At 41.0% G+C, this 16,563-nt stretch overlaps 1 protein-coding gene and 1 pseudogene across 1 annotated transcript in view; one reads left to right on the forward strand and one right to left on the reverse strand.

Moving 5' to 3' along the window:
- ablim2 (actin binding LIM protein family, member 2) overlaps positions 1 to 16,563 on the reverse strand; it is a 407,210-nt gene that overhangs the window by 253,865 nt on the left and 136,782 nt on the right. The window lies entirely within an intron of this gene.
- Positions 4,067 to 5,620, forward strand: LOC140482614 (importin subunit alpha-3 pseudogene; annotated as a pseudogene).

The following is a 16,563-nucleotide window of genomic DNA, read 5'->3' on the forward strand; positions in this document are numbered from 1 at the left end:
TCTAAAGGGTCACCCTTTCACTCTGCAGCTGTGACCTTGGGCCCTAGTCTCTGCTACATGGAGACTTCTCCACATCCACTCTATTCAGGCCTCATAGTATTCTGTAAGTTTCAGTGAGATCCCACCCCCCACCGCCCTCTTCCACCCCATCCTTCTAAACTCCACTGAATACAGATCCAGAGTCCTCAACCACTCCTCATACAACAAGCCCTGCATCCCTGGCATCATTCTTGACCTGTCTTAGTCTTGAATATATTTAACGATACTGTTTTGACAGTCCTCTGTGGTGAAGAATTCATTGACCTCTGAGAAGAAATTCCTCCATTATCCTGTCAACAAATGCTCATGTTTGTACTTGTCCAGTTGTTTGCGTGTATGTAACATTCCCCAAATGGGCAAAGATAAGCTGCAGATAGATAGTGGGTATTGGTATTATCTTTGTCTTAAATAGGCAACCCCTTAATCTGAAATTATAAACTCTCCTACAAGGTGAAGCAACCTCACTGCACCTATCCGATCAAGCGCTCTAAGAATCATATATGTTTCAGCAGGTCTCCTCTAATTTTCCGAACCTGAAACAAGTGCAAGTCCAAATACTCTCCTCATAAGAAAATCCCTTCATACCCAGGATCAAACTGGTAAACCTTTTTTTGATTTCTTTTTATTGTTGGACATCTTTTGTTAGAGAAACAGACCAAAACTGTTCACAGTATTTCAGCTGTGACCTGACTAGTGCCTTATACAGTTTTAGCGAGACCTCCCTATTTTTATACTCCTCGCCCTTTTAAATTAAAATTAACATTCCTTTTGCTTTTCCTATTATCTGTTGAACCTGCATTTTATGATTCAACCACAAGGACCCCCAAATCACTTTAGGTGGCATTTTCTGCAGTATTTTCTACTTAAATAATATTCAGCTCTTCTATTCTTGCTGCCAGTGGATAACCTCATATTTTCCATATTATATTCCATTCCATTGCCCACTTCCTTAATCTGTCTCTATCCTTCTGCAGATTCACTGTCATCCTCACTACTTACTTTCCAATTTTTTTCTCTGCTATCCACATTCTTGGCTATAGTACATTCATTTCCTCATAAGCAGTGGAAGAACATCTGTCAATTTCTTTTGGAGGTTAAAGGTCCACAGATGTGCTTAACAGCTTCTGACGTTTCGTGTTGCGTGGCTGGTTCTTTATATATTTTCTAATTTAGATAAATACTCTCATATTATGCGGTTCTTCCACATAATTGTGGTCCCAGCACTGATCCGGGTAGAACTTCACTAGTTTCAGATTGCCATGCTGAAAATGTCCCTTTATCCTAACTCTCTATTAGTTAGCCAATCCTCAACTCATAGCATACTAATGTACTACCCCAACAGCATTAGATTAGATTCCCTACAGTATGGAAACAGGCTCTTTGGCCCAACAAGTCCACACTGACCCCCCCCAAAGAGTAACCCATCGAGACCCATTCCCCTAATCCTATATTTACCCCTGACTAATGCACCTAGCACTATGGGCAATTTAGCATGGCCAATTCACCTGACCTGCACATCTTTGGATTGTGGGAGGAAACTGGAGCACCCGGAGGAAACCCATGAAGACACGGGGAGAATGTGCAAACTCCACACAGACAGTCGCCCGAGGCAGGAATCAAACCTGGGTCCCCGTGAGGCAGCAGTGCTAACCACTGAGCCACCATGCTGCCCTCGGGGCTCATGGCTGCTGTGCCATTCCATTGCAGGTGAAAGTCAATGACAGATTGCCAGTGCACGTCCAGATACACAGTGGCCTTTCATAGATGGTGCAGACACAAGGGATGCCAGTCTTTTGGTGAATGTTGAGTTGTTCTAGAAATAGCACATGGTAATAAATGACCAGACAAGATATGAGAAAGAACATGCAAAGTCTCAGTGAAAATCTCTCCAAAGATCTTTACGCAATTCAGACTTAGCCAAAATAAAGAGTAAGGTTCAGCTCACCAACTGTTATGCACCTTTGTTAAATTCCTGGTTAACCCCTCTCTAATACAACTTATCACCATCAGGATTACAGATCAGGGAAAGCTGAAGACTCCCTTCCAAAGAGGCTGATTGCCAGAGCTAAATCCAAAGGACTATAAAAATATTCTAACAAGGAGTAGTGTCATCAACAGCAACAGATTATACACTAGAATAGAGGTCATTCTAGATTACAGTTGTAACACCTAGCTCAAGACCGGTGTATCACATATGCACCCATGTCTCTCTACTCCTGCCCATTTTACAGAAGTACTGACAAGTTTACGAATTCTACCTCCTTATACCTTTTAAGGACTGAATTTGCTCCTCTATCATCATGGCCTGGGCATCATCTGCTTCCTTGGTAAAGACAGATGCAAGGAATTGCAAAGAAAACAAAACCTGAAGCATTCCATTGCAAACATGCCCTTTCTGCCCTTTGTACCACCTCTGTCTACATTTGGATAATTAAAGTTCCCTATAATAACTATAACATTTGCACCTCCAAGTCATTTGCAGATTTTTTTCCTGTATATTCTCCATACTAGTCAACGACCTATACACTAAGAAGTGTAACTGCATCTTTTCTGTTCCTTAGCTCTACCCAAATCAAGTCGGTCCCTGAATCCATGGGACATTCTCTTTCCCTGGCACTGAAGTGCTTTCCTCAATCAATCATAACTCCCCTCATCCTCATCCTTTCCCACCTTTCTCGAATACCTTACCTCTGGGAATAATTAATACTCAGTCCAGGTCTTCCTTAAACCGGGTCTCTTATACCATATCATCATAATTCCAATGTGAATTCACATCTGTAATTCACTAATTGTATTTACTATGTTCATGAACTGTTGCCATGATTTACAATGTTTTCATTTCTCCTTTTTTCCAACTTGACCTAGTAACTAAGCATTCTCCATTCTAGTACTATCTGTCTCTTCAGTATTGTGTGCACTTGTATTCCATTTCTGATATTTTCTCATGGGTCTCATGGATAAATGATTTTAAACACTCACACAGTGCTAGCAAATGCTCCACAAGGAACTCCTTACTGCTTCTGTTCAGGTATAACCAATCTGACTCATAGTGGTGTCATTATCCCCAGAATCAGTCTCAATGTCCCAGGAAGCTAAAGCCTTTCCTACTGCAGTAACTTTCCAGCCACTCAGCTGTTTTATCCTCCTATTTCTATACTCATTTGAATGTGGCACTGGGAATAATCTAGAGATCACTACTTTTGCTGTCTTGCTCGCAAACATTCTAACTAGCTCCCTAAATTTTGAAAGCATATCCCCTTTCCTATCTATAATGTTGGGACCAACATGGACCACGACCTCTGACTGATCACTATTCCTCTCAGAGATCAAAGTCCCATAGCTGCTCTATGATATCCTTGACCCTGGCATCGGGGGAGCAGCATACCAATCCTGGAGTGACATCAATGTCCACAGAACTGCCATAGCACATTGGAGCAAAGCCGCCTGCATCTGGCATTCTTGGGAAAAAGGAGGAACTTACGTAGAAAGCAGAGAAACAGACAGGAACTTGGCCCTGTTCTGCCTTCAACAGCACCCGATGTGATAGGCTCTGGATTTCAAACAGGATAGCGGTCTGTTGCTCCGAGTCAATTGCTAATCTGGGTTTTTATGTAAACAAGGTGTCAACCAGATGAGCTGGTTGGTTGTAGTTTTCTTCACTCAGACGTGTTGAAATATTAGTCCTGGAGTATTAACTAAATGTATTTGCCTCATTTAAATATTGAAATTTGATTGGTTGGGAGGTTTGGTTTGGATCCTGTCATAATACTAGTATGATGACACACTGGACTTAGTCACAGGTAATAAAAGGGAGCTTGATGCGTTAACAGGCACTGTTGTTTTTGCACTCTTCATAGCAATATGGTCTTAGAGAATTTGTAATTCAGATCTACTCCATTCACAAGTTATAATGAGAGGTCCACTTCTGAGTGTAAAGGTGTGGAAACATTGGATAAGAGATCTGCAATCATTGAATCTTTCATTTCCCTTTTAAACACAAGTCCTTTTTTCCAAGAAGCAAATGGATATGGCTGATACCAATAAGTTGGATAATCAAAGGATAAAGAGCTTTAAGAAAAAAGGGCGGGATCTGGAGACTGTGAGACGACAACAAAATGAGATCGTTGTTGAACTAAGAAAAATCAAAAGGGATGAACACTACTTAAAACGAAGGAATGTCCTTGTGGGAAATGAAGAAACTGACCCTGATGGTGATATCAGAGTGCAAAACGTATCATTAGAAGAAATAGTAAAGAGTGCAACTAGTGAAAACCAGGAAGTCCAGCTAGGAGGCGTGCAAGCTGTGAGAGAGTTAGTTTCTACTGATTATGCTCCTCCAATAGGTGATTTAATCAACTCTGGCATTTTTCCAATTCTTATGCACTGTCTACAACAGGATCATAATCATCAATTACAGTTTGAAGCAGTATGGGCTCTAGCAAACATTGCTTATGGTCCTTCAGAGCACACAGAGGCTATGATTAAATCAAATGCTGTTCCACTCTTGTTAAGACTGCTATATTGTCCTCACCAGGATGTGTGTGAACAAGCATTACTGGCTTTAGGCAACATCATAGCGGATGGGTCTAAATGTAGAGATTATGTCATTAGTCTAGGAATGATAAAGCCCCTGCTTTCCTTTGTCAATGCTTCAGTCCCTATTACTTTCCTTCGCACCGTCACATGGGTCATTGTTAATCTCTGCCGTCAGAAAGACCCTCCCCTGACAAAGGCAACTGTTGAAGAGATTCTTCCAGCTCTATGTGTTCTTGTTCACCATAATGATATGCATGTCTTAATAGACACTGTTTTGGCCCTGTCCTACATAACAGATGCTGAAGATGAGCAAATCCAGATGGTGATAGATTCAGGAATAGTTCCTAGTTTGGTGCCTCTTTTTAGCCATCAAGAGGTCAATATTCAGACTGCAACATTACGAGCTGTAGGAAATATTGTAACTGGTACTGATGAACAAGCACAAGTAGTTTTGAATTGTGGAGCTCTCTCTCATTTCCCAGCATTACTAACTCACCCTAACATGAAAATCAACAAGGATGCTGTATGGTTTCTCTCCAATGTCACTGCTGGAAACCAGCAACAAGAACAGGCAGTGATTAATGCTAACCTTGTTCCTTTAATTGTAAATCTCATGGAAAATGGAGATTATGCTACTCAGAAAGAAACTGCCTGGGTTATAGCCAACCTAGCTAATTGTGGTAGGAAAGATCAGGTCGACTACTTGATTGAACAGAATGCAGTAGTTCCTTTCTGCAAGCTGCTAACACTGTTGGACCCTCAGATAATTATTGTGGTGCTGGATGGATTAAGTAATATCCTGAATACAGCAAATGATAAAACAGAACTGGTAGCAAATTCAATTGAAGAATGTGGAGCTTTGCAAATGATTGAACAACTACAACTGCACGAAAATGAGGAGATATATAAACTGGCATATGACATCCTTGATCAGTTGACATCAGAGGAAGGTGAAGATCCAACTCTTGAGACAGATAACATGGAAGATACAAAACTTGGCTTTAGCTCTTCCACAAGCAGTCCAGAAAAACAAGTTCAAATCTGAAGAGGTATACTGTCCTAGTTATTGAAAGGGAAGATTTGATCCATCTTTCACATTTCCAATGTTGCGTCAAATTGAAGAGCTGTTCTACAGATTGTGTTTGGCATTCCTGAAAAGTTCAAACTAGAGACATCTTCATTCAAGTCACGGTTGTTATCCACTTGTCAGGGAAAAAAAAACATCTGACCACTGTTTGTCCTTCTGCATACAGTTTAATATGAATGTATGCAGATCTAGTTTCCACCCACAAGTCAACAAATAAAGTTCAGAAAACAGCAACACAAATTCGTCTCTATTCATACTAAGTAGATGTTGGAGAATTTGGGCAGTTAAGTTTTAACGTTCATATTTTGTTGTGCAAGGTAAGAAACTCAGAAATATGGATTGAAATTTCAGTGGCAGATTCCCAACTTGCATGTGAAAAATATTCTAATCATTCTCCCGCTTGCTATCTAGTCATAATTCTGAGTTTATGTCCAGTGATGATGCTGTACTTAAAGTGATTAACTTCACAATGGCCACTAAAAGTCCACCTTGGCCTACATTATTTTATTTCTATTAATCCCTCAGCATCATCAAATTAGTTTCTTCTGTTGCTCATCCATCTGGGAAACAAGGGTCTGGAAGTTCTGCAAAGGTTTTCTGAAACTCGCAGCATTAAATTTAGATGGGAGATTGTCAGGAGGGACCAAGGGAATCATAACAACTACACTCATAACTACTTTCAGACACGTATGCATTTTTCTTAGCAGTGGTGGTGCAAATTCACTAGAATTGCATATGTTTTAATGAGATTACAGATATTTAAATATTTAGTGGAATAAACTTAAAAGGCTGAATGTTCCTATCGCTATGTTCTCTGAATACTCTGCCAAAGTTATGAGGGTAACCTTGTGAAATTTCAGGGGTATGTTAGGTATGACTACTGCTCACATATCTGTGTTTCAGTGCAGACCTATTCGCTGTAAGTGGGGTGAGAAAATTAGCTCAATTATCGCAGCTTTAATTTTAATGCTAATAACAAAAATATGCACAAATAGGTAAATGTTTCCTTTATAAGTGCTGGCACCTACAATACTTTTTCTTGCTTATAGTATGAATAGTAATTACCTGGAAGTGTTGCATTTGTTATTCCTGTAATCCTCAATAATTCAATGTTCTCCAACCCATTTGAAATGGCCCCTCTGTGGCTTTGAGATGTTAAATGTTTTGTAATAATTAAATGTTTTGTAATAATGCTCATCACACGATTCTCTCGCTCTTTTTAACCTTAAAAATCACATACCAGGTTATAGTCCAACAGGTTTAATTGGAAGCACACTAGCTTTCGAAGCGTCACTCCTTCAGCAGGTGCTTCCAATTAAACCTGTTGAACTATAACCTCGTGTTGTATGATTTTTAACTTTGTACACGCCAGTCCAACACCAGCATCTCTAAATCTTTTTAACCTCACTAATTTCGATTATAGCTGATCACACCATAATTCCGATTATAATTTTTCACCATTGTCTAGCTCAGTAAGTCTGTCCAAACTTTCTTCTGTTCTCACCTATCTGGTCATAGCCAGAGCATCTTTACCAACTGGTCATTCTAGCCACCCCTCATTAGCTCAGTGATCCACAAGGTCTTAGGATATCTCTTCTCCTCACCTATTTATTGCTTAATAGTGGATAGCACATGACTCCTCTACAAACTCTCAAAAACTCTGCACTAATTTTGTATTGCTCATTTGCTGTTTGTTTGCTGACAACTTTCTGATGAGCAACAGCTTCAGCAATAACTTGGATTTAGATAGCATTTTTAACATACTTAAACATCTCATGGCAATTTACACAAATTTAATTAGATGAAGATTTATACTGAGTCAAAGTTGGAGATTTTAGATGACAAAAACCTTGGTCAAATAGGTACAACTTTAGTGTTTTAAAGGAAGAGAAGGTACAGCAGTAAATAGGCAGAGTGTTTGGGAAAGGAATTCCTTAGCTTAGGGATTGGATGGCTGAAGACATGGTTGTCAATTCTGGGGCAGAGAAAGTTGTTCAGATTATGAAAAATGAGTAAAGAATGGCTAAGAACATCATAAGAAAAAAAACAAGGAGAGTATGAAATAAAGCTAGCCAGAAACAGATACGACAAGTAGAAGAGCAAGTAGGGATGGACAATAAATGCTGGCCCAGCCTATGAAACCCACATCTCCTGAATAACTAAAAATTGATCTAAAAAAGAAAATCAGTTTATTATTTGAATGAAGAAAGACTGCAAAACTCCATACAGGTGGATCTGAGTGTCCTGGAATATGAATCACATAAGGTTAGTATGCAGGTGCAGGTAAATTAATTAGGGATACAAATAGAATGTCAGTCTTTATTGCAAGAGGAATTGAAACTAAGTAGCAAAGCATTGCCGTAAATGTACAAGACCTTAATTAGGTTGCATCTGGGGTATGGTATACAAGGCCTTAATTAGGTTGTATCTGGAGTATGGCATACAGTTTGGTATCATCATTTATGAAAGGACATGTACCATTGAAAGCCATTCACGGATTTCTAGGGTGAAGGAACTACCTTCTAAGGAAAGCAATGAACAGACTGGACCAATATCTACTGAAGATTACAAAATTTTCTCACAGAAATATGCAAGATCCTGAGGGGACTAGTCAGGATGAATGCTCAGGAGATAGTCCCACTTGTCAGTGTTGAGAGGTAGGGAACAGAGGGGTTAAAAAATGGGTCTTCCATTTAAAACTGAGATGGGGAGAATTCATTTCTCTGAGATGGTTATTATTCTCTGTCATTCTGTCCCTACAGGTTATTCAAGGTTGGGTCATAGAATATATTGAAGGCTGAATTAGATACATTTTTTGATCAAAGGAATGACCTGTCCCTGTACCTTACTCTTAAGGACTATGATATTTGAATTCCTGACACTGATGGCTAAACCAAACTGTTTACAGGTGTGAGGGACTCTGTCCATTTCCTCCACAAGTGTGGAGTACTTCATGCAAGTTAGAATACAGGCAGAAGTTTGGTTGAGCTTGAATTAATGGAGTTTGGGGCAATGGCAGGGCAGTTAGGGGAAGTATTGAAATATCATGTCTGGAGGTAGAGTATGCATAACACAAGTTTGTGCAGTAGATAGACTGAAATAAGAGGCATCACAAAGAAGCAGATAGGCAGTTTTTTCAGAATGGGGGATATGAAGGCCAGAGTTCAGCTCTTCGTCAAATAGAATGCCAAGAATTTCCAGAATCAGGTTCAGCTTCATATGGAACCAGTGGCTAGAGAATGAAGTTGAATGTAAGCTGGAAACAATAGTGTCAACTGTTTCAGTGATCCATCGGATGAAAATTTGTATAATTCAGCACTGGATGTTGGACTAGCTGTTTGACACTAGAAAGACATTGGTTCAAAAGAGATAGCTCTACACAAACTTTCATATGGTTGACCACACCATCCTCATCTAACACTTTGGTTCAAGTGAATGGGACAGCTCGTCTTCTTGTTTTTCATTTATTTAGACATAGCCAGAAAACCTCTTGCAACTTTTTCTCCTCCCATTCTCTCATTGCTAGTTCTGGAGGTCCGCAGGATTTCACCACGATCCACTCCTGTTTCACACATGGAGAAAGTGAGGACCGCAGATGCTACAGATCAGAATTGAGAGTGTGTTACTGGAAAAGCACAGCAGGTCAGGCAGCATTTGAGGAGTAAGAGAATCAACATTTCAGGCATAAGCCATTCATCAGGATTTTCCAGCACCACGCTCTCTACTCCTGTTTCACATATGCATGATGTCCATTGGTGAAAGGTAGTGGGGTAGAACTCAATGCTGTCTGTGTATACGTGAAACTATAGTTACCAAGGGTTCCCTTGTGCAGCAGGTTATAATCTGAATTCAACGGAATTATGTAAATGGTTGGATAGGAAACAGTTGCACACAACCGAGATAGAGCATGGGAATGAGAGTAAATTGGATCGATCTTGGAAAGAATCAGCCCAATCATGATAAGCTGAATGGTCTTTAATTTTTCTGGTCCTTCTATAACTCTCAAGTGATATGCCAATGGTAGTAAAGTATCAGAAAGGCTTCTTGAATTTGTACTAACTCTGTTAATACAACCAAAAAAAATCAATCAATTTTGCAATTATTAGTCTTGTTTATAAATAGCCTCGCCCTCCCCCTATCTCAGTAATTTCCCTCAGCCTCCAAGATCCCTTTGTTTTCTCATTCTGATCTCTTACACATCCCTGATTTTTACCACTCCCTTACAGCCTTCTGTGCTTTCAGCTGTTTTGGGCCTAAGTTCTGAAATTCATTTCCTCTCTCTCACTGTGTCCTCCCTTAGTCAATTCTTAAAGCCAATTAACACTTCTGTTTGAAAATTTAATTTGGTAGCCTGTTGTCAGTTTTTTTTTCCCCTAACACTCACTTGAAGTGCCGTGAGGGCAGTTCATTGCGCTAAAAAGAATATAAATACAGATTTTTCTTACTGATGAACCTACTAAAGATTGTGGTATAATAGAGGAGAGCAAGGTAGAGGAGAGCAGGGGTGGAATGTGGTCACATTGGCTCAGCATTAAGAGATGTCTCACTGTTTTAGATTGAACATAGCAAAAAAAAACCTCCAATTGATGCCTACCTACCTCACTTAGCTGACGAATTAGTACTTCTCTATATCATCCATGATCGGGAATATTACCAGAACCACTACTTTTTATTTCAGATTCCCAGAATCCACTGTATATTGCTTTTGGAAAACCACAGTAAATGTATTTCTCGTAATTTTGTAAAAGGTAAAAGGTAAAGTTGCCATTGTTCTACCAGACCATAGGGTTGCTCTTCCATTAAAACACTACTATTTGTTTCACACTGTAATCTGAGGGTCATCACATCTGAGGTGATAGGTTGAGTAGGAGAGCTCTTCATGGTAACCTCAACCAATGTGGTGATTGAGTCCTTGCTGTTGACATTACTCTGCTATCCATTACATACCTGCTATCCAGCCAACTGAAAACTCTGGGATTGAATACTACCCACTTGCCTGATTGGTGTAGCTCCCAACAACACTCTAGATGCTCAAAACCATCCAGAGCAAAGCAGCCTACTTGAGTTTAACTCTATATACCACCTTTAACATTCACTCCGTTCACCACCATGGTAGTATCCCATCTACAAGATGCACTGCAGGAATTCACCAAGATTCTTCCAACAACTATTTCCAAATCTCACCATCTACTAAATAGAAGGAAAAAGCAGCAGAAACAAGTCAATGCTATCACCTGCAAGTTCCCCTCCAAGTCTCACATCCTGACTTGAATCTACAACACAATTCTTCACAGTCACTGGTCAAAATCCAGAGAGTTTCTTCATAACAGCACTATGGGTACCCCCAGGCTCCAGAACTTCAGTAGTTCAAGAAGGCAATTCAGTACCAACTTCTCTAGAGCAATTCAGATGGTCAAGTGCTGGTCTAGCCAACAATACCCACATCCCACGAACAAACGTTGAAAAAAGAAATTACACAGTATATTTTGTTCTCATAAACATGCCTGTCACAGATGCATCTATCCATGGCAGTGGCAGGAGCAGTAAACACTATAATTGTTAAGGAGGTAAAGCCATGTCTTAGCAAAGAGAACATCATTTGTTTTGCATGGCACTCTCACTCTGTTAAATGAGAGAGACTAAGGATCGATCCAGTAACTCAAAACTGGGTGTCTGAGACATTATGGAGTAGCATCGGCATCAGCACCAGCACAATTGGATTCCATCATAATCTGCAACCTCATAGTTTAGGGTACCCGCCAATCTGCCTTACCACCCAGACATGGAACCAACCATAACCCTAATGAACTCTAGCCAGCTACAAGCCCATTCAAGTCACTCTGATATTGCTACCCTTCCCATTCTCAAATCCAACCTGCTGGGTGTTTATTGTATACAGTTCACTGGCAGCTTTTTTATAAGTAAAATAAAAGTACAAATTTTGCTCACCCTCTTTTAGAAGCATGAATGGACAGGTGGAGTGATGGCTAAACTAATGCCCATTTTGAGTATTAGTCAAATATTTCAGTATTGTAACTTGACAAACAACAAGAAACAAAATTACCTATCAGTTCCAGGAAAGGCACACCTGCCAAAATAACTACAGCTGCTAGAGACTAGTTTGGAGTTACTAACAGTCATCAATACTGTCTATCCTCAGCCAGTTGAACCTTGGAAGACACAATATCATGTGCATCTCAGAATACACACTGCACCATACCTGCAAGCCAGGCAATCTCTTAAAGGGATAACAATAAAACTTGCATCAATTAGGATTACAAAAAACAGAAAAATTCCTCTACAACCTGCTTAGGAAATCTTAAGCCAGTCCAGAAGACCTCCTCACTCCTAGTTAACATTACCAGTTACATTTTATTTGGACAGGCAAATCTTCACACCATCAAGGAGGTAGATTTTGCACCAGTTCATTTCACATGCACATTACCACACGGTTAAGGATGGAGGCAATTGCGTCCAGTTGCTCAATGTTCAAGATGACTGGTTTTAAATCTGGACATTAAACTTGGATATTGGGAGTGTCATAAATCAAGTCTTCTGTGTCTGATTCTCCAATCAGACAAGGGTGCAATATTGGAACTTAGCTTGACAAAAGATGTCCAAATCTTTAGAGTTTATATAAATGTATCAACATATTGAGGCATCAAGCTGCCACAAGTTAAAATTACCTCCTTCTAATAATAATCTGCACAATACATACGACATATCAAGAACACATGAAGTGGAAACTTCTTCCTTGAAGGAGGTCCCATTACCATCCAGTGTAGTTTTGGCAAAAGCACTGCAGAAACTCTTCCTGCGCATGTAGACATGACCTATTGCAAGTCTTTAAATAAGAGAAGAGTCCAGAGAAACCAGGCACTAATCAAAAATGTAAGACTAAAAAAAAGCTCATAAAGATGTTCAAAATAAAGGGATGTTACAAACTAAATATGGAAAGACTGTTTTCGCTCCTCTGAGAGCCAATAAACAGAATGGCACCAATGTAAGATTACCAAGAAAAATCAATGGAGGAATTTGGAGAATTTGTTTTTATATGAAAAACATTTTAGGGTACAGACAGAGCATTACATCAGTGACACCCAATTGGGCATAAAATCTAAAACAGACTTTCAGAGAAATGGATAAAGGTTTGGAAAGGAAAAACTTAAAAGGGCATGGGAAAATAATAGGAGAATTGAACTAAGCAGATAATTCTAAGAGAATGTAGTTAAGTTTTTTTCCTATGCTGTAAAGTTATACAGATCTGAAATTACAATCCGGCTTTATGCAAGTGCAGTCGATCTTCAACCAGAAAACTAGAAAGTGGGATTAACCACAATGTTGCTTGAATGCCACTTTTATGAGAAGTTGTGTTTGGGGCAGTGGCTAAGTTGTCTACCCATTCTCTTTTCAAAAAGCACGTCAGACAAATTTCCCAGGCTACCTCAGGTTTTCAGTCCATATGCCAAAGATTGGAAACTGGCTAGAATTTAGAGGTGGACCCACGATTGGCTTGTAGATCGCTAGAGCAAGATATTTTCAACACAATCGGGCCTAACCTATTTCCTACTAAATTCTTCCTTAGCCACCTCTGGAATAATGCCACCTCAGCTGACATTACCAGATTTGGCCTGACTTTCTCTGTTCAGGCTAATATAGAATTAATATTATCCCTCTTGTACCAGATAAACAGCCAGAGAAGAATGATATTCTATTATTCAATTCTTACACTTGAACTCTCTAATTCCCAGAATCTTAAGTTAGTGAAACTACGTCACTTTATTCAGTGGTATGGCAATCTACAATCTACATATTTTTAAAATCTAATTTTAGTGCCTCCTAATTAATTTCTTCTGTAATGTTTGTAACTTGCTAGTGTAAGTATAAGACTTGGCCCTTCACCTTGGTTCCTTAAATGTTCAAAACTCTCAATGAGGCAATCTAAAGTGGCACATGCCAACTCATCTCTCAGCGTGTGTGGGGCATGGAGTTGAAATATAATAACAAGTTGTTGCCAATATTAATTTACTGCCAAGGCTGTACTTAAAGTAGTATCTGAAGCAGATAACAAATATGATAATGAAATAGAAAATTAGGGAAAAACAAATTATGACACTATCAGACTGGAGTTGGGAAGTACAGACTGGGAGCAACTGTTCCACAGAAAGGGCACAGTAGATATGTGGAGACTATTTAAGGAGCAGTTGTTGCGAGTGATGCACAAATTTGTTCCTCTGAGATAAGAAAGAAGGAGTAAGATTAAGGAACCTTGAATGACAAGAACAGAGGAACTTCTCGTCAAAAGGAAGAAGGCAGCTTACGTAAGGTGGAGCCAGCAAGGATCTAGCACAGCTTTAGAGGATTACAAGCTCTGCATCCTGTCTATATCATGCTGCAGCCTGCAGCCTGAAAGGAACTCAGAAATGGACTGCGGAGAGCCAGGGGGGGGCACGAAAAAGGCTTGGCAAGGAGGATTAGGGTGAACCCAAAGGCATTTTACTCATACATGGGGAATAAGAGAATGATCAGGGAGAAGGTAGGGCTGATCAGGGATAGCAGAGGGAACTTGTGCGTGGAGTCTGAGCAGATAGGGGAAGCCCTAAATGAGTGTTTTGCTTTGGTTTTCACCAAGTAAAGGGAACTTGCTGTAAATGAAAACTTTGAGGAGCTGGGATACAGCCTTGACCGGATCAAGATTGATGAAGTTGATGTGCTGGAAACGTTGGAAAATATTCAGATTGATAAATCCTCAGGGCCAGTCCAGATTTATCCTAGGCTGCTCCGGGATGCAAGAAAGGAGGTTGCTAAGCCGCTGGTGAGGACATTTGCCCCCTTACTCTTCACGGGAGTCGTACCGGAGGATTGGAAGGAGGTGAATGTTGTTCCTCTTTTCAAGAAGGGTAATAGGGAAATCCTTGGCAATTACAGACCAGTCCGTCTTACATCTGTGGTCAGCAAAGTTTTGGAAAGAATTCTGAGGGATAGGATTTATGACTATTTAGCAAAGTATGGTGTGATTAAAGGCAGTCAGCATGGCTATGTGAGGGGCAGGTTATGCCTCACAAATCTTATGGAGTTCTTTGAGGAGGTGACGAGACAGATCAACGAAGGTCGAGCAGTGGAAATGGGGTATATGGACTTCAGCAAGGCATTTGATAAGGTTCACCATTGTCGGCTCATTCATAAAGTCAGGAAGTATGGGATACAGGGAGATTTGGCTATCTGGATTCAGAATTGGTTGGCTGACAAAAGGCATAGAGTGGTTGTAGATGGAAAGTATTCTGCCTGGAGGTCATGTTGAGTGGAGTCCCGCAGGGCTCTGTTCTTGGGCTTCTGCTCTTTATAGTTTTTATAAGTGACTTGGATGAGGAGATTGAGGGGTGGGTTAGTAAATTTGCAGATGACACAAAGGTTGGAGATACTATAGAGGGCTACTGCAGGCTGCAGCATGACATAGACAGGATGCAGAGCTGGGCTGAGAAATGGCAGATGGAGTTCGACCTGGATAAATGAAAAGTGATGCATTTTGAAAGGTCGAACTTGAATGCTGATTATAGGATTAAAGACAGGATTCTTGGCAGTGTGGAGGAACAGAGGGATCTGGGTGTGCAAGTACATAGATCCCTCAAAGTTGCCACTCAAGTGGATAGGGTTATCGAGAAAACATAAGGTGCTTTGGCTTTCATTAACAGGGCGATCGAGGTTTTGCTGCAGCTCTACAAGTCCCTGGTGAGACCACACTTAGAATATTGTGTCCGGTTCTGGTCGCCCTACTATAGGGAATATACAGAAGCTTTGGAGAGGGTGCAAAGAAAGTTCATCAGGATGCTGCCTGGACTGGAGGGCCTGCCTTATGAAGACAGGGTGAATAAGCTCGGACTTTTACCGGAGGAGGAGGAGGAGGGTGAGGAGGAGGAGGAGGAGGAGGAGGGTGAGGAGGAGGAGGGTGAGGAGGAGGAGGGTGAGGAGGAGGAGGGTGAGGAGGAGGAGGGTGAGGAGGAGGAGGAGGAGGAGGGTGAGGAGGAGGAGGAGGAGGGTGAGGAGGAGGAGGAGGAGGGTGAGGAGGGTGAGGAGGAGGAGGGTGAGGAGGAGGAGGGTGAGGAGGGTGAGGAGGGTGAGGAGGGTGAGGAGGAGGAGGGTGAGGAGGAGGAGGGTGAGGAGGAGGAGGGTGAGGAGGGTGAGGAGGAGGAGGGTGAGGAGGAGGAGGGTGAGGAGGAGGAGGGTGAGGAGGAGGAGGAGGGTGAGGAGGAGGAGGAGGGCGAGGAGGGTGAGGAGGAGGAGGAGGAGGGGGAGGAGGAGGAGGAAGAGAGGAGACCTGATCGAGGTATACAAAATAATGAGTGGCACAGAGACTTTTGCCCAGGGCAGGATTGACTGGTACAAGGAGTTATAGTTTGAAGATATTAGGAGGAAGGTATAAAGGAGACATCAGAGGTAGGTTCTTTACGCAGAGAGTTACGAATGGATGGAATGCGTTGCCAGCTGTGGTGGTGGAAGCAGAGTCATTGGAGATATTTAAGCGACTGCTGGACATGCACATGAATAGCAGTGAGTTGAGGGGCGCGTAGGTTAAGTTACTATATTTTACATTAAGATTAAACCTCAGCACAACATCGTGGGCCAAAGGGCCTGTTCTGTGCTGTACTTTTCTACATTCTACATTTTTCAAATACATAACTGTTCAGGCAGCATCTAGTGGAGAAGTAATGGAGTTAATGTTTTGGGTCAATAATCTTTTATGAGAAGCTGCCTGACCTGCTGAGAATTTCCAGAATTTCCACTTGTTATGTAGGTTTCTCAGCACCCACTTTTTTTTTGCTTTTGAAAAAGTATGGGGCTGAAATCAGCCAAGTGTCAGTTTCAGTGACTTTCTTGGAGAGTTGCTCTCCATGAGCCCCATT

The sequence above is a fragment of the Chiloscyllium punctatum genome, chromosome 1, assembly GCF_047496795.1.
Source record: "Chiloscyllium punctatum isolate Juve2018m chromosome 1, sChiPun1.3, whole genome shotgun sequence".
Taxonomy (NCBI): domain Eukaryota; kingdom Metazoa; phylum Chordata; class Chondrichthyes; order Orectolobiformes; family Hemiscylliidae; genus Chiloscyllium; species Chiloscyllium punctatum.